The 24309-nt window shown below is 43.6% G+C and overlaps 1 protein-coding gene across 5 annotated transcripts in view; it reads left to right on the plus strand.

The window, feature by feature from the left end:
• Ten-a (Teneurin-a transmembrane protein) overlaps positions 1 to 24309 on the plus strand; it is a 990045-nt gene that overhangs the window by 126121 nt on the left and 839615 nt on the right. For 4 of the 5 annotated variants that reach the window (XM_076323557.1, XM_076323560.1, XM_076323562.1 and 1 more), the window contains exon 1: positions 8590 to 8947. The exons of the other annotated variant lie outside the window; for it this stretch is intronic. The gene's annotated coding sequence lies outside the window, so the exon portion shown is untranslated. Of the gene's footprint in view, positions 1 to 8589; positions 8948 to 24309 lie in introns of those variants that run through there. 5 annotated transcript variants of the gene reach the window in all.

Consider the following 24309-nt stretch of genomic DNA (forward strand, 5'->3'; position numbering starts at 1 on the left):
ACCTTTTATGAGTGATTTTAAAAATTATGTACATATATTTGAATAGATTTTAATAAAAACTAGTGCAAAAGTTTGTGCTAAATTTCCTTTAAATAATGCTGGTGGATAACTCGGTCGAATAGGTCTTAGAAAGAATTTTTAATCTTTCAGAGTATCGTTGCTTATAAGTTTCAATTTTGTCGCTAAAGAAACTGGCTGTGAGAAAAGTGACCTTGAGAGGCCTATGTTGTCTGGCTGGAAGTTTAATTACGTTCTTGTCTGAATTTAATAAGAAGGACGAGCAAGAATATTTTAACAACACGCAACAAGTTCAACGTTGAATATTTAACTCAAAGCCCAAGGGTTGTAAGTAGGGTCAAAGTTCGAGTGTAACCTTCGAAGTAAAAAAAGTACAAATGACTTTGAATCTAAAATGCTCCAAAGTTCGAAAGGCCAAGGGTTGTTCGAAAATCCTCGTTTGGGTGAATCTTCAATAGCATATCTATGGTTAGATGCAATTTATAATTTCCAATAGAAGGGAGAAAGCCACCTTCTCAATTTTTATACATCCTGTATACAGCTGAAAGGTAATCACTTGAATTTGAATAGGGAAACTGTGCGATGGCCCTTGACAACGAGTAGTATAATATTTTGCTGTATTGAAAGATGATCCTCGATACCGTAGATATCGTTTCGGAGGTCGCACGCATGAATACTTCGTCTATCGCTGGTGGAAGTAATAGACCTGGGTATGTTACAGATGATGTAAACATTCAGTCAAAATTCATGAAGCATCGATCGTTGGAATATTATCGACGTGTGTACTCATCAATGAGAAATTATCGGCGAATTACAGGTGGTCTACGTAACCGAGACCGTTAGCATGCAAATATTGACGTTATCGAAGTTCGTTAAGGATGAAAACAATGATGTTCGATGGATGCGGTATGAAGCAACAAAGATGAATTCAAGTGGATGTCTGAGGGCCGCTTCCTCGACAGAAGGAGGTACGGTGTAAACCAACGAAGACAAATTTACACGGAACGTGCGAAAACCAGCACCTTCTCTACGGATATTTGGAATTATTCCCTTTAACGCGTACTTGGAACACTGTTCGTCCCTTACGTTCATCGTTACCAAGTTTTTGCGGAGATTACGCGTTTAAAGATCCTGTTAAATTTCTATACAGCTTTATCGCTATAATAATCGAAAAATTATTCTTGTACGAGTGTGACGTAATACGGTTGAATGCGTAGAAGTAACCAACTACGTTCAAAATGGCGTAGCACTCGCTTGACCGATGCAATAATTATGAAGGACTACCTAGACGTACCTGGCAACTAGTTTCGGTCTCATCGGTATGCATATTAGCCGTGTATCCATAAGCACGCGTGACGTATGCAAAATCTGATGACAATCCGAGGCGAGGACAGCTGCTGAACCACGCCGTGACAACCTTAATCAAATACGTAGCGTTAATAAGCAAAGTTCGTTTCTTCGTAATCGTTTCGATCGTTTTGCATCTTCGATGCGACACGTTCGAGAAGAAATCGTCGTTTCGACGTGAAATATGAAAATATGTAGATGGAAAGAACTTTTCGTGAATTTAAACTCGACGAAAGTGAAGAATAAAAATTTGCATTTTTATTGCCGGGCTCTGAACGATAATTAACCACTCGCGTAGTTATTGGCCGTTAAATATTGTTTAGAAAAGGTAAATGCTTTTTATCTCCGTAACTTAACGTCCATCCTATGGAAGATCTAAAAATTTGAAAAGATGGTAGATTTAACATTCTACTGTTAAAAAACGAGGTTCTGTTCCTAAAGTACCTTTACAGAACTCCATTATACAGGAGCCCATTTCTGCGGTAGTAGAATGTTTGGTAGACGATCCAAGATTCTACTGCTAAAAAATGATGTCCTCTATCCAAAGTATCTTTCCACAATCCCATTTTACAGGAGCCCATTTTTTTTTAGGAGCAGAATGTTTGATGCAGGCTTCAAGATTCTACTGTTACAAAATGGTGTCTCCTTTCTAAAGAATCTTTATAGAATCCTATTTTACAGGACCCATTTTCTTAACAGTAGAATATTTGTCAGACGATCCAAGATTCTACTGCCAAAAAATTGACTCCTCTTCCTAAAGTATCTGCTTAGAAATGTGCAAGATAGAAACATCAGCTGACAACGAGGCAACGAGAGACCTTGCGACGTTTACTACGTAAGTTTCGTATCGAGTTCGCGCGCACTCCTAGTAAGAAATAAAACTTGCGACACACTGTACAGGTTCAGCTTTCGGTTGGTCATCGATTGGGCCCCGTGTGGATTCAGCCGAACGGAATGTAACGCGTTCTGGTCGTCGAGCTACGGGTGGTCCGCGCGATTCGTAACCCGTTCGGAAAACCGTGCAGGCCGCAGCTTGATCGGTTAACGTTGAATATATAGGTGAAGCACGCTGACCGCGTGGCAATAAATATCGGTAATCGATAGCTCCGGGAGAAGAAGCGATTGGCATGGCCCAGGCGCGGTACAGCCAACTCGGAACGGTGAAGAAAAGAACCCAGAGAACGCCGAGAGTCGCGGAGAACCGGTGAACCAAAGTAGGAGGTGGTACGAGGTGGCCAAGGGTGGGTGGGTGGGCGATGGCGGGGAAGCGATCTCCTTCGACGCTTTCAAAACCAGAAGTAGTTCTCGGATTCGTATTAAAAAGCTTACGCTCGAGAAGACACTTTCAGCCGCGCTGACCGACTGTGAACGGTAAATTTGCGACCTCCTTTGCAAAAGCAATTATGTTACTCCTACCCCGGCCTCACCTATCCGCCGTTCTCTCTATTCCTCCGTCTTCCGAGCTCCCTTCCTCCTCTCCGTTCCTCTCTACCGATCCCCTGCCCCCTTTCTCCCACTTCTATCCCGCCCTCTTGAACCGTTCTCACCAGCCCTTCTCTATCCGTTCCTTCCTCGGCTCGGTAACCCTCGAGCGGATGGCTTTTACATTTTCAAGCTTCTTGCACGGAAAATCGCTCTTACATTCAAATCAAAAGGCTCGGCCGCCCCCGGTGGAAGTGCTCCGCTCGCTGCCGCGGTTAAAGATTCATTCCGCAATAGTTTAATCCCCGAGGCCGAGCGACGCGCTCGCGCAATCTTCTTCGTTCGGTGTGTCCTGCCCGCTATTTTGTCGCTCGTCGGCTACCAATCGTCGCCCACACACCCCCACTACCTACCGCTCGATGATCGGGCAATTTCTATCGGTCCTCTTCGCGCGACCTTTTATCGAACAACGAGTGTTTCCTCGATCACTTTTCGTTTCTCTTCTTTTTCTCTGGGAACTTTTTTTCTTTTTTCATTTTTCTTTTATTTTATTTGATCGCGATCGGCCTTTTTTTCCACGCGGCAAGGGTAACGGGGAAACGGACACGGGAGAAGGGACGCGTAAATTGTGTCCGTGACATCGTTGGACGTGTCCTCTCGGAGTTTTCGACCGGGTTTCACCTGTAACGGACGATTGCGCACGCGAGCGAGACGCCAGGTAGCACCCCGTTGCAAACGGAATTTTAAAAGTGCTCGTTTCCTCCTCATGCCTCGGAGATCGTGAAGCCTTTAATGGGCAAATACGACGACCGTCCGCTCGATGGCGAGAGAGAAAGATCGAGCGGTGAAATTGGAACAGTTCGCGCGGAATTGCACCGGGTACGTCACTGCAAACGTGCTGGTTACCCTTTTCTTTTTTTTTTGTCTTTTGGATTTCGTGATACAAAATGACCGGGATTTTTAAATACAGCGCTCACCCATTTCGAGATGTATCGAACTCGAGATCGTTCGGGGAATCGCTCGACGTTCGTATCAACTTTTTCGTTCACGGATTCCTCTTCTGTAATTTTACATCGTGTTTGCAGGTAGTGGAATTTTGTTTATTGTTTTAGAGGGTGGCTCCAGTATGCGATTCTAAAGTCGTTTACCGATATCAATAGAAAGGGTGTAATTAATGACTTCGATACGAAAGAACTATGAATGTTTATTAAAATAGTCGGAAGCTCGATAAGAAAATGAAAAATTTACTTCGCGTTTGCAACCAGATCCAATTCGAAAGTTAACGAAACGAAGCTTCGCAATATTCTACATTTTAGATGAGTTTGTCTTACCTGTCGATAAAAAATGTTTTCAAACGACTGCGTTCTCACATGTCCGATAAACGGGGAGATTTGTTCTTTTTGCGTCGATAAACTCGTCTCGATATCGGTTACAATGTGCAACGGTTAAACGCGTGTGTCCCGTTAAAAGAGAAACATTCGGAACCTCTAATAACCGTTTAATAACTTTCCCAACTTTGAGAAAAAATTGCTCTCGGGGACTCAGAAATAATATTCGGTAAACGTATTCGGGTTCCGTTTCCAACGATTCACCCTGTACGTCTGTATGAACGATTCATTAACGCGTTCTACTTTTGTCCCGCGAAGCGTATAATTTTATATCGAACATTTCGAACGGTTCGATAACGCTTTGAAATTCAAGAGAATTTCGAATCGAATATTCAAAGTACGATCTCGTTCACGGAGATGTTCTTTTCCCCACCGTTGTTCGCTGTTTCGTTTTTCCTTTCTCGCGGGTGAAAGTCGACGGCTCGTGTTACGCTAAATATTTCGCCCGTAAGTATCGGATTTAGCTCGTTGAAGATGAAAGGGCTGCTCACGTTTGGCTAATTGCTTCCTAATGGCCGCAAATATTACCTCTCGCTCGCCCCACTCTGTATCTATCTGTCTGACTAGCGTTCGCTTTCTCTACTGTGCTATTGTAGGAGCCTTCGACGCTTCGGCTAACAGCTTAATGGCAGTATTACGTTCTTGTACATAGACGAATGCACGCGGATCAACCACACGCGATGTTTGAACGGGGCTTTTGTAACGTTGCGTATAGACTTTCGTTAATGCGTCATCTCTTGACGTTGGTAACGCAACACGTTTCGGTCATCCGGTGTGTTTTAACGGAATCCATTAAGACAAAGATTATCGATCGCGTCTGACCAGAGACGTGTTTGTTTTTCGCGAGATGTGAAACGTGAAAGTGGTTCAATTTTCGTAAATATCTTTGCGAACAATTTATGGAAAGACGGAGGAAGGATGAGCGTAAATAAAGAAACTATTTCGATCGATGAAGAATTAAAAATAGTAGTTACAACTGTTCAGGATATTTAATGGAAATATTCGAGAAAAGGTACGGAATAAATTGCAATCGTTTAGTAGAAATTTGTAATGAATTTTAAACTCCATATTTAAAGTTTAAACTCTAAGTTTCCAAGATTAATCGTATTAAAGAAATTATTCAAAAGACTCTCCGCATTGTTGCTAGAGAACTGTGCTCGAGTTTTATAATTAAGTGGAAACGTGCTCGATAGATTCTGAAACTTGTTTTTCTCGACATTAGATTAAATTGACGAACAAATAAATTTTATTTTCTTTTTTTGCACGAAAAATCACTCTTTCCAATTGTAAGACGATTACCGAAATACTCTGTTCATTTGCGATACGATTAGGTCATAAACCGAGACACGTGATGAAACCGAAAATTGTAGGTTATGTCTGGCGCGATACACAGTGGGAGAATTAACCTTGAGTAGGTCGAAGTCTTTTCCCTCGACAATACTACCCCGAATTTCATTTAGCACCACAGCTTCCATTCCTGTGACATCGCTGACATTGTAAATTACGGTAAATACATCAAATCTTTTACTTTAACGAAAGTAGAGGAACAATGTACCGGTAAAAATGGTCATCGAGATACGTACGTAAAAATTCGTGGTACAAATATGATTACTCTTGGTGCAAAAATAGGCTGAAATTTCTGAATAAATATTTTGCAACCGAGCTCCATTTTTTTTTCGAAAAAACGGCTTTGAAATTCTATCGAGTACTCGCGAGTGTACTCGTGTCTGTATTTACAAATATGCTTGTACTCCATCTACCGATACTTGTGTAAGCACGAGTAAAAGCCTACTTTTGTGCGCAGCCAAACAATTTGAGCTCGAGTAAATGCGCGCGTATTCGATGAAATTTTGAACACATTTTTCTCGGAAACAAAGCCTCGTGCTGAAAATATTTATTCAAAAATTTCGATTTATTTTTACGCTCAAAAATTCATCCCGTTACATAGTGCGAGCATTTTTCGCTAATATTAAAAAACACTTCAAAAATTGAAGCGTACTGGCAAAATTGAAAATAAATAGTTACGAAATATCAAAACAAAAAGAAAGAAAAATAAAAACGGTTGAAGGTGTACCTCAATCGAGAAATTGACCAATACTATATTTAGTGCTCCGTTCACACGTTCAAGTTGTAAAATAAACACGTGGACTGCGCACAATTATTTTACAATCCTGGAGACGCGATTTTTTTAGAGTGTGGCGGCACTACCCACGCTTGCCACCAGAGGGAAACTCACCATCAACCGTTTCCCGCAAGTTCCCGTACCTGCTCCGATCGCTATATATACGACCTCTTACCGATCTTCCAATGTCCCGGCGTATAAGGCAGGGCCTGCTAGGATGCCTTACTGACGAGTCCACTAGCAGGCCCGGGATGAAACGCTTATCCCCACTTCCTTATATTTCCGTTCGCTCCTTCCTCACATACTTTAATTTAGCGCCGCCAAAGTGGTGACCCCGTCTAAGAACCAACGCAACCTTCTGGACAACAGCACAGCAGCAGTAGAGGTGCAGCACAAGACGATGGATGGAACGCAACGTGTAAAGGCCGATTTTTCGTAAATCCCCCTCTCCGAGGGTTGACTCCTTTACCTGCCAGCGACGATATGACGCTATACCTCCGGCTAACCATCAGGATCAACCCCAGGAGGACAGCAGGCAGCTTTAGTCGACATTATTCACCGACCACACGGATGCGTTTCATAAGTACCGGTACGCTCACGCATCAACGTCGGACAACAAGTAAAATCGCGGCTTGAGCATACAAGGCTCGCCATGCGTATTTCGTAATCGACAGCAGCTGGGCCTTACTACGAAAAAGAACCATTCCTCTCGTCCACTACTCTAGACAACCTCCTCCTGTGCCTTGTTGTGCCACCGAACAACGGAACAAAATACCTACGCCACTGGGACATCAGGACGGAACTTCAAAGTATCGTTTACCACTGGCAAGGGGGTTATGTGGCGGCACTACCCACGCTTGCCACCAGAGGGAAACTCACCATCAACCGTTTCCCGCAAGTTCCCGTACCTGCTCCGATCGCTATATATACGACCTCTTACCGATCTTCCAATGTCCCGGCGTATAAGGCAGGGCCTGCTAGGATGCCTTACTGACGAGTCCACTAGCAGGCCCGGGATGAAACGCTTATCCCCACTTCCTTATATTTCCGTTCGCTCCTTCCTCACATACTTTAATTTAGCGCCGCCAAAAGAGTGTATAAACATTTGATTAAATTATATATTCTCCATTCTGGGAAACGAAATGACTTTCCGAACAATCCACCTGGGGAAGGCTTCTCGTCACAGAAGAATTTCCCTACCTACCCTCTGTTTAAGGTTTCTCACAGTTTTTGAGCTTACGAGAGAAACGTCGAGTGTTCACCATCCTTTATTGCACAACTCTTACACAAACGTTCCACCACACCCCCCGAACAACGTTTCCCCGTTTGAAAATCCAACGAATTACAAAAAACAAGTTCGTTGAAACTATTTCAGTGACCCCGCAGTAACATAACTCGTTAATCGTTGCGTTGCAACTCGAGCCGGGTTCCCCGTTTGAAAGATGTATGAAATTACCGAAGAAACGTGAAACGAAATGAAAAATGTCGCGCGCGTACACGCGGAAGGATCCGTGAGAAAATTCTGTACCGAATCGTGGACTCTGTAAGGAAGAATTCCGCGCGGAAGAATTCGCCGCGTTTCGAGCGTACGCGGTCCGGTACGTGGACGCGTTTCACGCGCGGCGACGGGGACAGGGGTAGCGACAGAACGAAACTTAATAAATTAATAGGGTAAACATCGGTGGCGCGTTTCGACGTTTCGGCCCCGGTCATACGTCACGGACGAGCGTGCACGTGTGCAAGCTCCGTGGCACGAAGCGGGGCCGAGAGGGGCACGTTTGGACGCAATACGGGCCGGCGGGCGGGGTCCCGCGGAAAATATCCGCGCGTATAAACCGCTGTCCTGCGTGATATATTTACTTAATAAACGTTCCGAGCGGCAGGAAAATTTAAATTAAATTTATTCAGCGAAAACGGGACGGAGGCGCGAGAACGGCCGCGGCATTGTTTGCGAGTGGACCGAACACGGTGCGGTGGGGCGGTGGTGGGGGTTCGGAGAGTGGAAATTGAGGGACAAGAATAGCGCTGCAAAAAAGGGGAATGGTGGGGGTAACGAAGAGTGAGAGAGAGGGGGACAGGTATTCCGGGCGGTGACGAAGAGAGACGAAGCGATGGGAACGAATATTGGCGGGAAGCGGTGGTGGCGGGGAACAACCGGCAAAGGACAAACTGTTATAACGAAGTGAAAAGCTCGAGCGGAAGAGAGAACCAAGAGTGGTTGTCGCGCGTGTGAGAGCGAGCGCGAGAGGGAACCGGCCACGGGGGAGAAAAATCGTGAAAATATGCCGTCGGCGTGCTTCTCGCGCAACGAAAATGTGTCAAATGCGTAGCACGGCGGCCGTGTGCTCGCCGAAATTCACAGCAAAGGGTGAGAGGAGTTCGCGACGGTGACAACGATAGGCGCGACGCGTTTCAGTGCGGATTCGAAAACTACGTCGGTTTGTTTGAGCGCGGTGCGCCTCGTTGTTCGAGAATTATGGGGAAATTCTCTGAACGTTGATTACCGGTAACCTCTATCGCCCTCGAGAACATCAGGAACAATTGCGGATTTTACCGAGGGAGGGCTCGATTTGTCTTCGATCGGAGATGGGATTCGCAGAGGAGGATAGAGTGATAGTTGCTGTTGGAACGCGTGCGATTTTAGATCCAGGTACTGTTCAAATTTAATATATGTGTGTAGAATGTGTATTTATCGGATTGTCGTCACTATCCGGCAAAGATTGCACCGTGCGCGCGTAGCTGGTACACTTGTGCGTACCCAAAGGCTTCCAGAGATTAATTGATCGTGTCGGAGAGGTTTCGAGGCAATAAATTGTGGATGAAGATGGACCGATATGAAATACATGCGGTGTGATTTATTAAGTTGTAAATAATTGATACTTTGACAGTAGCTGGATAACGGTAAATAACACGTGACTATGACGCAACTCTGTGCAAAGCTTCACGACTCAACTTTCCTCGGTTCGACACTTTTACACTCAACACTCTTCGGTTCAACACTGCCTTTCTTTCCGAAAACGGAAAAGCCCTTACTCGCCCTTTCGTTGGGTCTGCTTCTACCCTTACTTTCTCTTTTACTACCCTTGATCGTTACTCACCAAATGCTGTCTTCGAGCTACATTTTCGTAAGCCTTCGTTGAGCTAAAATTACGATACTACGTATAATTTTAACTGTATTTGTTCAAGATCTTGTTGCGATCGCGATGGTATCAACTTCTCTCAGAATCTCTTGTTGCGGTTATGATGATTATGGTCCTATTTTATGTTTTACACATCGCAACGAACTCTTCTCGCGTTACTCTCTCTTCTAGTTTCATTCTTCGCCCTAACCCTTTCGTCAAAGAAAGCCCAGATTGGGATTCGAACGTTTGAATTATTATTTAAATTACACTCGCAAAGGGCACTTTTTACACGTCTCTCTCCTTGTTTTATATTTCAACCAACATTTTCACCAAAGAGTTCGCAAATTGGGGTTCGAACGTTTAAATTATTATTTAAATTACATTTGCAAACGGCTCTTTTCACACCACTATCCCCTGTTTCGTATTTTAAACTAACTTTTTTATCAAAGAGATCACAAATTGGGGTTCAAACGTTTAAATTATTATTTAAATTACATTCGCGAGATGCTCCCTATACACCGTTGCTCTCTTGTTTCAAATTTTAAACTAATTTTTTACCAAAGACTGTCCAAATCGTGTCGAAACGTTCAAATTATTGCTCAAATTACGGGCACGCTGGTCACTTTCATTTTCCCAGCGAACTGCGTTTCGTACATTACCCGCGGGAATTCATTCGTTTTGAAAAAATGGACTAGCACCATTTTCGGAACAAACGGCTCGCGTATCGTCGGGAAAGGTGTAACAAAAGATCTCTCCCAACGAATACGCGGCAACGTTAAATTCCCAATGGTTTCCTTCGAGGGTTCCGGCAATTTTGGATTAAAATCGTTTATCAAATCCATCGCGAGTATTTCAACGGCGATTGTTCCATGCGCGTGCATCGGTTCCGCGGCACACAAAGGAGACCGTGGTACAGAGAAATAGGACGTAAGGGTAATCGATAGTCAACACGGAGATAACGCGGCGTCTCGGCGTGCCTCGGTGTGTCTACACTTGTCCTCCTTCCGACTCTCGAGAGTTGAAAGCATCTGGCGGATAGTGGACACTCTACTTAGCGAAGAAGATGGACCACCGAGGAAAGTAAAAGGTGGGTCTCACGGACGGCCAAGACGCGGCTCGAGTGTGTACCTATCGGTCCTTTTACATACATTTCAATCTGAATACGACCCGCCACTCCTGACAAGAGGAATGCTTTCAAGGAAAGTGCCGCTGACCGCGCCACCGACCGGCCAGAAAATCACGATCGCCATTGAGAAATTGGCTGCCACCTACGAAACAGTCCGAAATTCGCGAACAAGTTCCACGATGCCCGACTTGGACGATACCTTGCCTATCCGCGACAAATGCCCGCTACTTTCAAGAAACCGAAACAGTGGCGGTGTTTACCCGTCAATCGTAACGCGCTTAGGTGATTTTCTCTTATTACGGTTATGGAGGAATCGTATCAATCGTCCTAGTGAGTTCGACGTCTCAAATACCAGGTTTGATATCACGGAGAAGGATTTCGAAAAGAAATATTTGTAATATAGTGTGTGGAACAATTGAAATGAAATTTGTTCATTTTGGAACATTTTCGAAGATTTTAACATCGTTTTGATCTTTCTCGAAACGAAAGGTGCCATTTCTGGAAATAGTAAACGATACGAAATGTAATTCTAGAAACTATAGTAGATGGTTCGACACGACCTTCGACTTGAAAGTTCAACAAGTCGAGAACGTATCGATCCAGTCGTAAACATGCAAATTCTTGGCAACGTTACCTGTAATTTCTCCACGTATCCTGGCCAACCTAAACAAATATTATCTCCATCGTTGTGCACTGTACACACTCGTGCGGGACAACATCTACGTCCTGTACGAAAATTCGAAAATGACCGTTACGTTGTTAGTTCAGCGGCGAATACGGGGAAGGTGGAGTATTTGAATTTTGAAATCGAACAGGCGAACTTGGAACGTTTCGAAATTTCGAACCGAACTCCCCCGAACTGTCAAACTGTTCGAACGTCGGAACTCAACGTCTGTATTCGAAAGTCATCGAACTTTCGCACTTCGAACTCGCTGAACTGCAAATTCAATGCACTCGTAGCTTCGTCAAAACGTCAAGTGTTTACAAAATCAGCAGCAAAGTTTTACGAGCGCCCCGACACGTATTCATCTTCGGTTCGGCAAAGGCTTCGCTTCAAAGGATGAAGTTTCACTCGTCTAACGCTACGTTCGATGCTATTTGGGGGTAAAGAAAAAAAAAGTGTTCTCGCAAAGAGATCTACGGCGTTGGACGAAATCAAAGTTCACAAGGTGGGAAAAATCGTTTAAAAGATCGATAGAACACTTTAATCGGCTTTATTCCAAACAATAAAGTCTCTCGGAGAAAGGCAGCCAGCGAGCATGTTTTCCGGTCGATATCGCGCGGATAAATTTTTCGCGTTATTAGTCTCCACGTTGGCATCGTTATTCCCGTGTAATATAACGAACTGGTGAAATTTTATTCGTTGGATGGAAAATTGTAAAACGCATTTTATTTCCGCGCAGTTAAAAATCGTAGCCCCATCGGCTGTTCGTGCCGAATAATTGCTGTTACTTTATTTGTAATTTTTCTGTAACTGCGCAGCGTCAAAAGCATTCATATCGTTTCCTGAACTTCCGTTTCTGCTTTTGTACGTTCCACGTGCACTAGACTGTACCGAATACCGCGTAAACAGAAAAAAAAAAAATTGAAAAAAAATAAAAAATGCGCCCCAGACTGTGGAAGCGCTGTTTTTAGAAAGTTCGCGTTATATCTGTTCGTTAAAATCGAACACCAGACGACTTTCACGTGCGTTGTTCAACCGGTGTAAAATTCGGTCGGTGAACCTTCTCGGTGAACGTTTCGCTTCTTCAAATATGCAACTTCAGGGATATGCGTAGGTGATAAAAAATACTGCTTCGCGAGAACAAATAGGAACTTTATCGAACAATAACGCTCGCATCTACTACTCGTTCTAATAACAAGACGAGGTACACTCCTCCAGGGAAAATATCTTCCTCTCGCTCTATTTTCGCGCGTTCTTCCAGCGTGAGCGATCACCTCGTCCAGGTGCAAGACCTCTCCAATAACAATGGTTATTATCGACAAAAGTTCACCACGCAACGTTACGAAAACTGAACTAAAAGAAATTTGCAACTACCCACAGCAAATGAAATACGTCGCGTTTCGGGAGCACCCGTTAGAGGGTCCGATTCGTCGCGAAGGGCAATAAATAATTTTCTAAAACGTCATCGGTATCGACAGCATTCCTATCCGTATCGCGAGCCGTGCCCCTCGACTCGGACTTAATTACCTCTTAAATTCTGCATCAGCAGCGTGCCGTATTCATTACAGCCTCCCGATTAAATTCTTCCCGAGTTCCTGCGAGTCGTCGCCCCGCTCCTCTGTGATTTCTCCCCTCGCTCCGATTCCATTCTTTCTCGATCGGTCCACTCGTAGGGGTGAGCTGTCCGTTGTGTCGCTCGATACGAAATAGTTGATTCCTGGTGTCGAGAAACGTTCGTGGACGAAGTTCACAAGGCGCGTGGGGGCCAACGTTGAATTTTTCCGCGTGCAAAGTCGCACGACGCGAGCGTACGCCTGTTCGTCTTCCGCTCGACGAGTTCGGTCGACGTGGAGATGTAAGATCCGGCAATCCGAGTCTAAAATAGTGAAACGGTTGCGATGAGGAATGTAGATGCGACGGTGGTGCAGCCTCAGAGCTCGGGAGCCGGGGTCGAGATTGGCAATTTGTTATGGCCCGTAGACTCGCGCGGGGTAGCTTTCCCGCTCGCGGCGAACCGGCGGAGGAAAGCTTGCGGAGAGGGTGAGAGAGAGAGAGAGAGAGAGAGAGAGAGGAGGGTGGAGGAACGGTGCCACGCTTCCACTTCCTTTCAGACGCAGTGCTTCCCGGATGGACGTTGGAACACCTCGATCCGCGACGTGGGTGAACGTTTTCATCCCTGATCTGGTTAACGTGCAACCGGACCTGCAAACAGTAATAATTTTCTCACCCCCCAGCGACACCTGTACCACGATTCTTGATGAATTTCACGCGAGGTTGTGAACCATGGTTGCGTCTCGGTTGAATTAACCACGTAGCGCTGCATTCTGGGACCCAACGATGATGCGTTTATTCGAGAGCGAGTAGTAACTGTAGGTTAGGGACGATTCGTTGCGAAGGAGTAGGTGAAAAAGGCGACAGTTTTTCGTAGTAGACTTTGTCTGGGTTGCGAACCAGTGAAGCGCGTGTGCCCAGTGTGTCTGATCATTACCTATTCTACTTGCCTCAGTAGTACTGTCTGAATTTTGACGGACGAAACGAAGGTTGATACGTTTATTTAATAGTGAATAATTCAGTAAAAGGATAGAGGTGATTTGTCGTGGAAAGGTTAATAAAAAATGTGCAATGATAATTTTTTGTACTAGATTTTGTCTTAGAGAAAATCGATGTTGCAAATTAGTGGAGCACGTGTACCACTTGGCCAGCGTGTCTGATCATTACCTATTCTACTTGCATCAGTAGTACTGTCTCAATTTTGACGGACGAAACGAAGGCTGACACGTTTATTTAATAGTGGATAATGCAGTAAAGGGTGGTGGTGATTTGTCGTGGAAAGGTTAATAAAAAATGTGAAATGACAATTTTTTGTACTAGATTTCGTCTTAGAGAAAATCGATGTTGCAAATTAGTGGAGCTGGTGTACGACTTGGCCAGCGTGTCTGGCCATTACCCATTATTTCTACTTAGGACGGTAGCATTATCCGATTCAACTGGTTCCAACTAGTTAGAAAGTAGTAGGAACATAGTAAGCCGGGAAACAGACACTATTCTACCAATGTTTACGAACACGAGTAGAAATAATGAATAACGGTCGGGCATCGTCACCTCAAATCGATAATTCTTTAAACGTTTTAAAAAATGAATTTCCCCAGGAAGAAAATCATCAGCCCGAAAGAAATATATTTCACACTTGCAATCTATTTCACAGCCAACAGACGGTAAAAATATATCCGAAGATTACCTCGTTACTTTCCGGTGTTAGCGACGTTCTCGTCCACAACGAAATCGCGATGTCTCGTCCGCGTTGACAAAAGGTTTCCAAGACATCGCTCGGACCCAGATGTCGCGTTACGTTAAAATTATTAACGACGTTGTCACCGGTACTCGCTGTACACCGTGTCGCGAAGTTTCCTGCCCGCGATAAAAAGCCGGCCCCAATCTACTTCGAAACATTGACGTTTCCGCGCGCGCGTTCCGTTTCGCGGCCAGCGACTTGTATCGGGGCTAACTCGTTGCGGGAGCGAGTCGGTCGTATCCTATCGGCGAAAGGAGAATTTACAACGGCCGTGTTGGAGTGTTACGTGGCAAATGGTAAGAAATAGCGTAGCCGCGGCTGGAAACTCTTCCGTGGTTATCGTGGCGCTCGCGGCGGTCGTGTTACCTCGTAAACAGCTCGCAAATAATCAGAGGAAATGGGAATTATCGGGGAGGAACGTGCATCGGGGCCAGCTGTACCCGTTCCCTTCTTTCCGTGGCCGCTCGTCCGGCTTGGGAAACTTTTCGTATAACGGCCGGCGACTTCCACGTCCCGCCGGTTCCCGAAATTATGCGCTCGTTTCGGCCCACGGATAAAGGGGAAAGTTTCACCGCGCGCGGCGAACGTGCACGCGCGCCGCGCGTAATGAACGGGACGCGACGGATCGCGATAAAAGAACTGGGACTGTCTGTCGGAGTCCGAGGTTTCCTCTGTCCTTTTGTCAGAGAATCTCCGCGTAACGCTGCGGTAACCTCGATAGGTGAAACCCGGACGAATGGAGCCTCCGTACTCGCACGCGTACCTCGTTTGTTGCATTGTGCGAGCAAGTGGACGTGGCTGCACTCGCTCGACTACCAGCGTGATTCGAAGCGTGAAGCAGATCGATAGCGAGATTCGTGTCTCGCGACGCTGTGTCTCGGTCTTTCGAGACTTTCGCACGATTGTACGGTTTGCGCGGTTCCCTTTCTTGGGAATTGAGAAAGGTGCGAGATCGAACGATTGGATTTCCATCGAGAGGATTCGCGCGAAGTCAAAATAGATGTCTCTTTGGACCTAGGTGTTGTCTGTCTCGTGTTGACCAAATTGTTGATACTTTGAAGGTCAAGGAGATCGATTACGAGATTTGTGTCTCGTGGTACTACGTCTGGGTCATTCGAGACCTTTGCTCGATTCTATTGTTAGTATAACTTTTTTTAGAAATTGAGAAAGGTACGATCGAATTGGATTTCTATCCAGAATATTTGTACAATGTCAAAGTAGGGGCGAGACTTTAAGCAAAAGCAGATATTGAGATTTTAGCTAAACGATAGTTAGCTTTGAAGCAAAAGCAGATCGATATCGAGATTCGAGCGAACCGACGGAGAAATTTGAAGCAAAAGCGGATAGATAGTAATCGACTGGATGGAAACTCCTGTATTAGCCATATATAATGGGGACGATATATTGTACAGGTGAAGCTTTGTCTTATTGGATTGATTATCTCTGTTCTTGCAGGAATTTGCAGCCCCGTTTTCCTGTAACTATGGAGCTTCTATCATGGCTTCGACGGTCGTGACTTGTTTCTCTAATTAGGAGACAAAGAGCGAGTGCCTGAGAATTTACCGACACTGGGATGTGTCTTTTAAGGGATACCCGATGAATACTGCCGCGATGTCAATTAATCCTACAGTATAGGTATAATCCTATACAAATGACGAGGTGGTGTAAATTAATCCTACAGTGTACAATGATGCGTATTTGCATCGACTCGGTTCTAGAATAATAACCAGATGTCGCAAATATATCGAACGCAGAAACATTGATTCGTATTCGTCGTTAATTTTTCATACGCGGGATATCGCGTAAATTTTCAAAAACGCACGTACGAATTAAAAATCATTCTTTTCTACCGCTGTGTCCTTTCTGTACTTTTCATGTTTCCTTTGATGATCGGAGTGGGATTGAAATTTTTTAAAATTCTCCACCGTTGAATCGAATACAGCAGAGCGTTATAAAAATTCGTAAACCGTGTTTCCGATATTTTTACTAATTACGATCCTTCGTTTAGACTTTTCACTGTAAAAATTCTTTCGAGCTCGGAACCTATAGCGTTGCACGAGATTTGTCCTCGTTTTTTTTTGCTTTATTGCAAGAGTGTCGCGTTGTACGAAGGTCTCTTGCACACGGGAGCGAGTACGAAGATGTTTGACACAATTTTATCCCCTGTAAACATCGTAAACAGAGATTCTCGAACCGGACATTGCATACGTTCGGGTATGATGCATTCAAACCATCAGACGTTGTTGCGGTGGTAATTAATTATGAGAGTGTCGCGACGAGCCCTGCATCTCAGACACCACTTTATTACCTGCGAAACACCATAAGCTACCATTTCTGAACAGCTGTGTGCTCCGTGTGTCGTGGCCTGACCATGAGTCACATCTACAGTTGGTTCGTGGACCGACTCCCTGGAATTCCAGCATAATACTCGAAAGTGAAAATCGGAAATCTTTCCACTCGACGAATCTCGACGAGAACTTATCTTTTAACGAATCATTGGTTGGACGGAAGTTAAAAGTACTCTAACGAAAGTGTGATTTATTTTCCACGGTGCAGAATTTCCAAATGGTACTTTAACACAATAATCTCGCGTGAAATGATTAGTTGGACGTAAGTTAAAAATATCCTGACGGGAGTGTAACTTATGTTCCGTACCGTGGAACGTTCACATCCCATCGATAGATGCCAAACGCGTCATAAACCCGAGAAGTTCCGAGAGGGTGAGATAGAAATTAGTTTCACGCTTCTTGGGATTCGGTTTTCCCTGGACAGAGGATTCCGTGGCTCGTTGGAAACTCGATGTCGTTGGTAAAGTTTGCCATCGAACCCTTTCCCAGGTAAGGCGATCGGAAAGCCCGGCCACATTACTATAAGTAGAACACTCGCAGCCTCGAGTTACCGGATGCTCTTCAAGTTTGGAATCGGTGTTCGACGGTAACGTTACGTGAAAAGGTACGAGCATCGATTCATAATTCCGTTCGTCGTTGAAAAATGTATATCAATACCGTAGATGAAGCGTGGGTCTGGTTTCTCGTGCTGCTTTTAAAATCGAGTCCGTCTCCGTAACGTCCGACGACATGCACATTGAACGTATTAAACGCGTTGAATATTTCGCTCTTTCAGCCGTAAGTTCCTTCAATTAAGTGACTGCGACAGCGTTCGTGCCGGTCCCGCTTAATTATTTCGTACGGCGTATCTTTCATGAGACGAGGCGCGTGTTTTATAAATTTTGTATCCGTCTTGGAGCCGGTTCGATGCAGGTAAAATTAGCTCGAGGATTCCCGGGCCAATCCAGTTAACGTCGGTATTCGAGAAGAGGTAAGCATGTTTATTCCTGTTCGCTCGAGAGTTATAAATTCCGGTTTATAAATACCGGCGAGGAATAACCAAGTGTTTTTGCTTCAGAATTGGAAAAACCGGGTGCAGACGTTGCTAAAATGATCGACGTGCATATTAAATGCGTTCGCTACGAGAATAGCGTACACGCGTCGATAAAAGGGCCGGTGCATCAAATTGACGCGATTCTTGAATATTTCCCGTGTACTTTTCGCTACGTCAAGGTTATGTATTAGTTATCATACTCTCAGACATTCACCCTCTCAAACACTTGAGGCGCGTGCAACCCTCCGCGCGGTTCGGGGTCTTGGGTAAACATTTACATTCCTAACCTACATGGCGATTCCACCTACGTAACGCATCTGATCGCATTTGGTTTAATCCCGGTCTTTGACCACAGAGTGCATACTGATATTCCAGAAGTGTGTCAGATCGCTTCGAGAGATGTTGATCCATTCTATGTTCACCACTTGATCGAACTTGTTTGCATCGCGTTATTAAGGAAAGGAGGCGTGTAATTCCGGAATGCGTTTGTCAACCGTTCCGTGGGATCGTTGTTCCAAAATTATGGATTTCGTATCGGAAGATGTTAGAGAGAAATGAAAATATGACTCCTGATTCAAGGGGAGTGTGTACAGTGTTCAGGAATTTTTCTACAGGAAGTATAGGTGGGAATTCAAAAGATGTCTCCCGAGTCATGGGGAAGGTAATACCGTATGCAAGGGGAACGTGCACAGACAGACATTTTTCGACGAGGAGTGTGAACGAGAACTGGAAGAATGACTTTCTGGTTAAAGGGAATGCAGTACCAAGTGCAAGGGGAATGTGTACAGTGTCGAAGAATTTTTATACAGAAGATATCGGTGACAGATGAAAGGACGATTCCTGGTTCAGGGTGAATGTGGTACTATATACAAGGGAAATATTGTACAGAGGAATGAATATAGTGTATGAAAATGTAGTATAGAGTGTGCAGTATAGAAGAAGTTTTCTACAAAAGATATAGATGAAAGCTGAAAGGATGATTACTGGTTTAAGGGAAATGCAGTATTATGTGCAAGGGAAATGTGTGCAGTGTCTAGGAAATTTTGCTCGGTAGGTAAATCTTCGTAAATTATTTGAAACATCTGAACCAATACGATTTGTAATTCCTTTCGCCAACCATCTTCTCTGTAACGTAGGTATTACACTAAATTTGCAACCGTAATAAGGAGATACGATGAAAAAATTAAGAAAAGAACCTTTAAAATGTATTACTTCGGTGCGTTAATTATTGCAACATTATTGAAAAGTTTGCAAACCCATTATATATCTATAAGTAAACATTTCTGTAGTTGAAGGTATTTAGTAGTGACATTGGGAGGTAGGGTAAAACACATTAGGAAAATGAATCGTTTAAGTAATTTCAGAAAGTATTCCTTTGTTACATTAACTGTAGAAGCACTGTACAGAAGCTATGGATTCTTTATATTTATGCAAGAAGTAGATATCGTACAGAATGGAGCGAAGCAAATTAAGAGAATTGAGCATTTACGTCGTTTTAAAAGATATTTACTTTTGCACCTTGGCTCGTAAAGTAAAAGGCCCGTAATTTTCGAATCAATTTTAACAGTAAAAAAAGTATTTTCGAATATCCTGCGTATTGATCACTCGTACATAATTGGTTAATTACAAGAGTCCTGTACAAAAGTTTGTGGTTACTTCGTGTTCCTGCAGAAAGTAGATATTGTTCAAAGTCTAATTGTTCAACTCTAATAACAGCTCCGCGCGAAAGAACAAAGTGAATTAAGAAAAGAAGAGTTTTAACTTCCAAGTGCATTTCTTTGGTGCATTAACAGTGGGAGTATAACCCAAGAGTTTCTTGAACTTTCAAGTTTTCAGAGGAAGTGGATATTGTCCAAGATCTCCGATTAGTAATCTTGAGGACCGGGATGAAAAAGGATACGAAGAAAAATCTTGTCTAGCCAAGAACACGAAAGTTTGGAACTTCGAAAACAGTTAAGTACTCGGAAACTATTCTAAACTGAACAATGCTCGACAAGTTCAAGTCAGCGAGGCTTTATCCAACAGATCCTGCTTAAAATATGATTAGAAGTTTGACCTGTCGTTTATTGTAGAGCTTTTTGGTCAAACTTTGCTAACTCGAAATAAATCTTAATTCAAAGTTCCTAGTGGAGACGAACATTTAAAGTTACTTTTCCTCGATCGTCTAAAAATATCGCCGATGGTTTATTATTGTTTGCAGTCAGGTTTAGAATGGCACTTTTTTACACTTTATCTTCCTTTATTTCGTTTCTCGTGGTAAACAAGTTTGTATAGGCAACGCTATAAATATTGCAAAATAAAAAATGTAAGACGAAGGAATGAAAAATAAATATTCGATATTGAATAATCCAGTCGTGTCTAAGGCAAGGTTTTTCGGACCAATCTTACCAACGAGATCACCGGCGAAACGTGGTCGACCCGTCCATTTATTTTAGTAAATTGTTTCGATTTCAGGTTCCAAACACGAAACAAATGGCATGACATATTGGAAGCATGTATATGCTTCTAGAATTCTATACGAGTGTTTTGGTGGCACAATCGTGAAATCAATATTAATGCTACCGAAGCCATTACTTTCTTCGTTCTTCGGCAGATAAATCAAGACACCGATCGCTCCTAGGGAATAACAAGGAGAAACAATAACGGTCTTACGGAGCATTTATAACTGGTATTAAAGCTGGATCTGTTAAACAAAGTCTCACTCGTGGGTCCAGTTAACAAATTCAAGAGGAAAAATTTTGTTTCTCAACGAATGTGAAGAATTGTTCAAAGAAAGCTGGACGAACTTAATATCTGCAACATGTATCGCGCTGATAATACACGACGAAAAATCTCGAAAATCCAAATAACAAAATTGTACAGTTTTCTCGAATTCGAACCTAGGAATTGGATCATTTATTAACTAAGATAAAAGATTATACTTGAAACGATCCATGTACTCTTAGAGTAAAATTCACACATCGTATCTACGTTGAGCTATTCCTTCAGACTCTCTCCTTTCTGGTTTCTCAAAGATCCTCGGGAAACGCTACTCCGCAAGACGAATTTTTCATTTACGATCCCCGAGAGTGTGTCTCGCGATTTTCCGTCTGACCGAAAAATTTTTGGACTTTTACAATAAATTCCTCTCGGCGAGAGCAGCCCGCTCGATGCCGCTCTAACTGGAGCGAAAAGAATGTCTCGATCACGGTTCGCGTCTCGTCGTTAATGAAAATCACGGTTCGCGATCTTCGTAGCTGGCAACGCGACGCAGCGGTGCGCGACCGTTGCGATGAAGCTTTATGAAAGTCTCAAATATTAAATTTCATCGGAGATCAGACCCGACGAACGAACGAAACGAACGTACGGGGAGCAGAATCGACGAAACCAATACCGCCTCTCGTCCGGTCGGTGAAAAAAAAAAAAAAAAGAAAAAAAGGAAAAAAAAAGAAACGGGAGAAAGGGACGCGCATGACGTTACACTCGAATAAACTAATTTTGCTCGACCATCGCCGCCCACTCTCCAACCCCCACCGCGCATCCCCTTCTCCTCGGCCAATTTATCGAAAAAAAGAAAGCCGAGAGTCCTGGACGATTGGCTGACTTTTGTACGCGGTAGCGGGGTTAGCCGGGGGAGGGGAGTGGAACTCCGCTGACCGCAGTTTTAATTTCCTTTCGATATCCAGGGCTCGCGAAGGTTCCTCCCTCCCTTGCTCTATTAATTCCGGATACCCTTGCGGCCTGCGTTATTTTATACCCTCGCCAGAGAAATGCCCCGATTCAACGGATCTGTCGGACCGCCGAAAACAACGCGCCTGGTGAAACGTGCACCGTTCGTATTTCGAAACGAACCGCGAACCGAAATTTTCGGCTCCTCCGTGCCGCGATATTTCCGGCGAAATGTTTTTCATTAAGACGATAAATAAATGTGCCATTGTTCGTTGTTCGAAAATCGCGCGCGGTGTCACGTGAAACGCTCAACGTATGCAACTGACGTTCGAAGGTTTGCACTCGCGATCGTCACGCGCTTACTCTACTCGATGTACAACCGTAGACTCGCGACTCGTCGTTCGAGGTTCTTTACGTTGAAAGAAATTGTGTGAGAATTGGACTAGTATGAAATAAACTTTAATTGAGGAGGAATAACCGGATTGTCTGCGTTTGAATTGAAAGAAATTATGTAAAAATTGAACTGGTATGAGATAAATTTTACTTCAGTTTACTTAAGGGGCTTAAGGGGGTTTTGTGTTACTTTTTACGACTTCTGCTTAGTTACGTGATTAATGTACTTTTTTTTTCTCTTCTTAATTACTTTTAATAGTCATCCTTACCAATATCTATGCGCACACATTAATTTAAATTATACGTGACCAAATTATCTTTTGAATTCCGATTCTCACGGCATCCAATCATCCATTCCTAATATCCCGCAATTGAAAATATGCTCACGAGGTAGAACACGAGGATGGACGTCTTAGTTTCGAGAGGTTATGTTCCGTTGGGGGATATTAGATCGATTTAATAATCAGTTTACCGCGTTCGTAATTGTTCGAAGTTCTCTCGGTGTTTTGGGGCGTAAGAAATTTGGTACGTTCGTTGAAAATTATTGGAGATTTCGATGGATATACATGTGCGAGGCAACGTCTATATTTTAGCCCTGCTCGATAATGATTGACCGTAATCTCACTGCTGACCTGACCCTCAAATCCGTTAAACAGACCTTCGTAACGGATTCTATGATTAACGATTTGATTCCCTTCGGAATCCATTATATTATGGTCGAGTCTGTATAGGTTAATCCTTGATTAACTGAATGTCTAATTTACATAAATAGTCGTTTATCAAATTTAAACGACCGATGAACAAAATTGGTGTTCTGTACTCGATGGCCGATATTTCTGGGTGAAATTAATAATCAAAGAAATAGTAATTAAATTTCTTACGATACTTTTACATATTTTTCTTAGCGTTTCAACGATCTGTCGTTCGTTTTAATCGACCAAAAAGAAGTTACCGAATCGAAAAATCTTCGAACGAGTCAAACTCGAGACAAAATTCTATTCTGCGCTCATGTGTCCAATCAAGAGATTCCAAAATTCCGACAAGAAACTACTCAGAAATCCTAAATTCGAAATTATCGATTTATGCAAACCCCCGCGTACACTTGCACCTTTTGAAGATCGTTACGGAGGGAGCAATGTTAAATTACCTTTAACCTTGACTCAGAGGTCAGAATACCATGAATTGGAAATATTTACAATTAGAGGTTAGTATAACACAGTAGATCCGTCTAACTATAACTTGGATCGAACTCCATTGTGTATCTAAAGTCACTTTACCCACTGAGATTCGTGTCAATAATTGAGGTTAGGTGCGAAAGCAACTGCACTTCTATGCAATTGTGCAATTCGATGCAACACTTTCTTCCAATTCACGCGACAAGGACGTTACGATAATAAAACCAACGTAGACAATTTCTATTGTAAATTCTCGTATCAAATTTTCTATCTTAGAGTCGTGGAAATAAAATGGTGTGGGTAGCTCAGCGAGGACGGTATGGTGGGGATGACCCATTATTGCCTTGAGCAGCCACTTCATTTTACTCAGACCGTAGAATAGCAAATCGACGATAAATACTTTGCGGAAATTCTAATAAAAATGTTGCCAATGCCGGAAGAATTTCTGTATAATCCAGGTCGGTCGAAAATTGCTGTACCTTGAAAATGTTACGGTTCGTTTCGTCAGCAAGATGAAAAATACGGGGCACGACCAACGATCGAAGGAAGAAGGAATTAGGCAACGCTACTTAGCGTTGCTGAGCTGTTGACAAATATGAGCGACAGCACGGAGCAAGGTAAATGTTTGCAATGTATTACCGCCCGTGTACCGCTCCTATTTCCGCAGTTATATAGAGACGACTGTGTACTCGTTTCGATACCGAAGCTTTACGTATTACAACTGCTGCCCATAAATTGGTAGCAACTGCCGATCTATTAACCGATCCACTGCCTCGCCCCGTAAACATGGACTGAAACGGGAGGGGGAAGGATTAACAACTGTCTAATCGGAATAAAAGTTCATCGAATTTCAATGGCTCCTGTTTACATACGTTCACCGCGCCCACGCAACGAATGCACGTGGCTGCGATAATGTTGTCTCAACGTTATGCAATTTACCGCCCGTGTTACGTCAAAGAGACGCGGATGAATGCTGGTAGATGCTTTCGCGCGATGCACCGCTGTTTCTGCGATAAATTAATATCGTAAGGCCAAATGGCGCTAGATACGCGTTTGACGAACTGCGAGCGACAGCACGCAGCTCCGTGAAATTGGGAACAATTAACCGTTGCAAGTTGCGCAAAAATTAAACAACACGCGAGACGTAAAACGAATAAACGTGAGCAAGGTAATTCGTAACGATTTTAGTCAGAGGTTGCGAATTGTACGTA

This window comes from Ptiloglossa arizonensis, chromosome 11 (genome assembly GCF_051014685.1).
Source record: "Ptiloglossa arizonensis isolate GNS036 chromosome 11, iyPtiAriz1_principal, whole genome shotgun sequence".
Classification (NCBI taxonomy): Eukaryota; Metazoa; Arthropoda; class Insecta; order Hymenoptera; family Colletidae; genus Ptiloglossa; species Ptiloglossa arizonensis.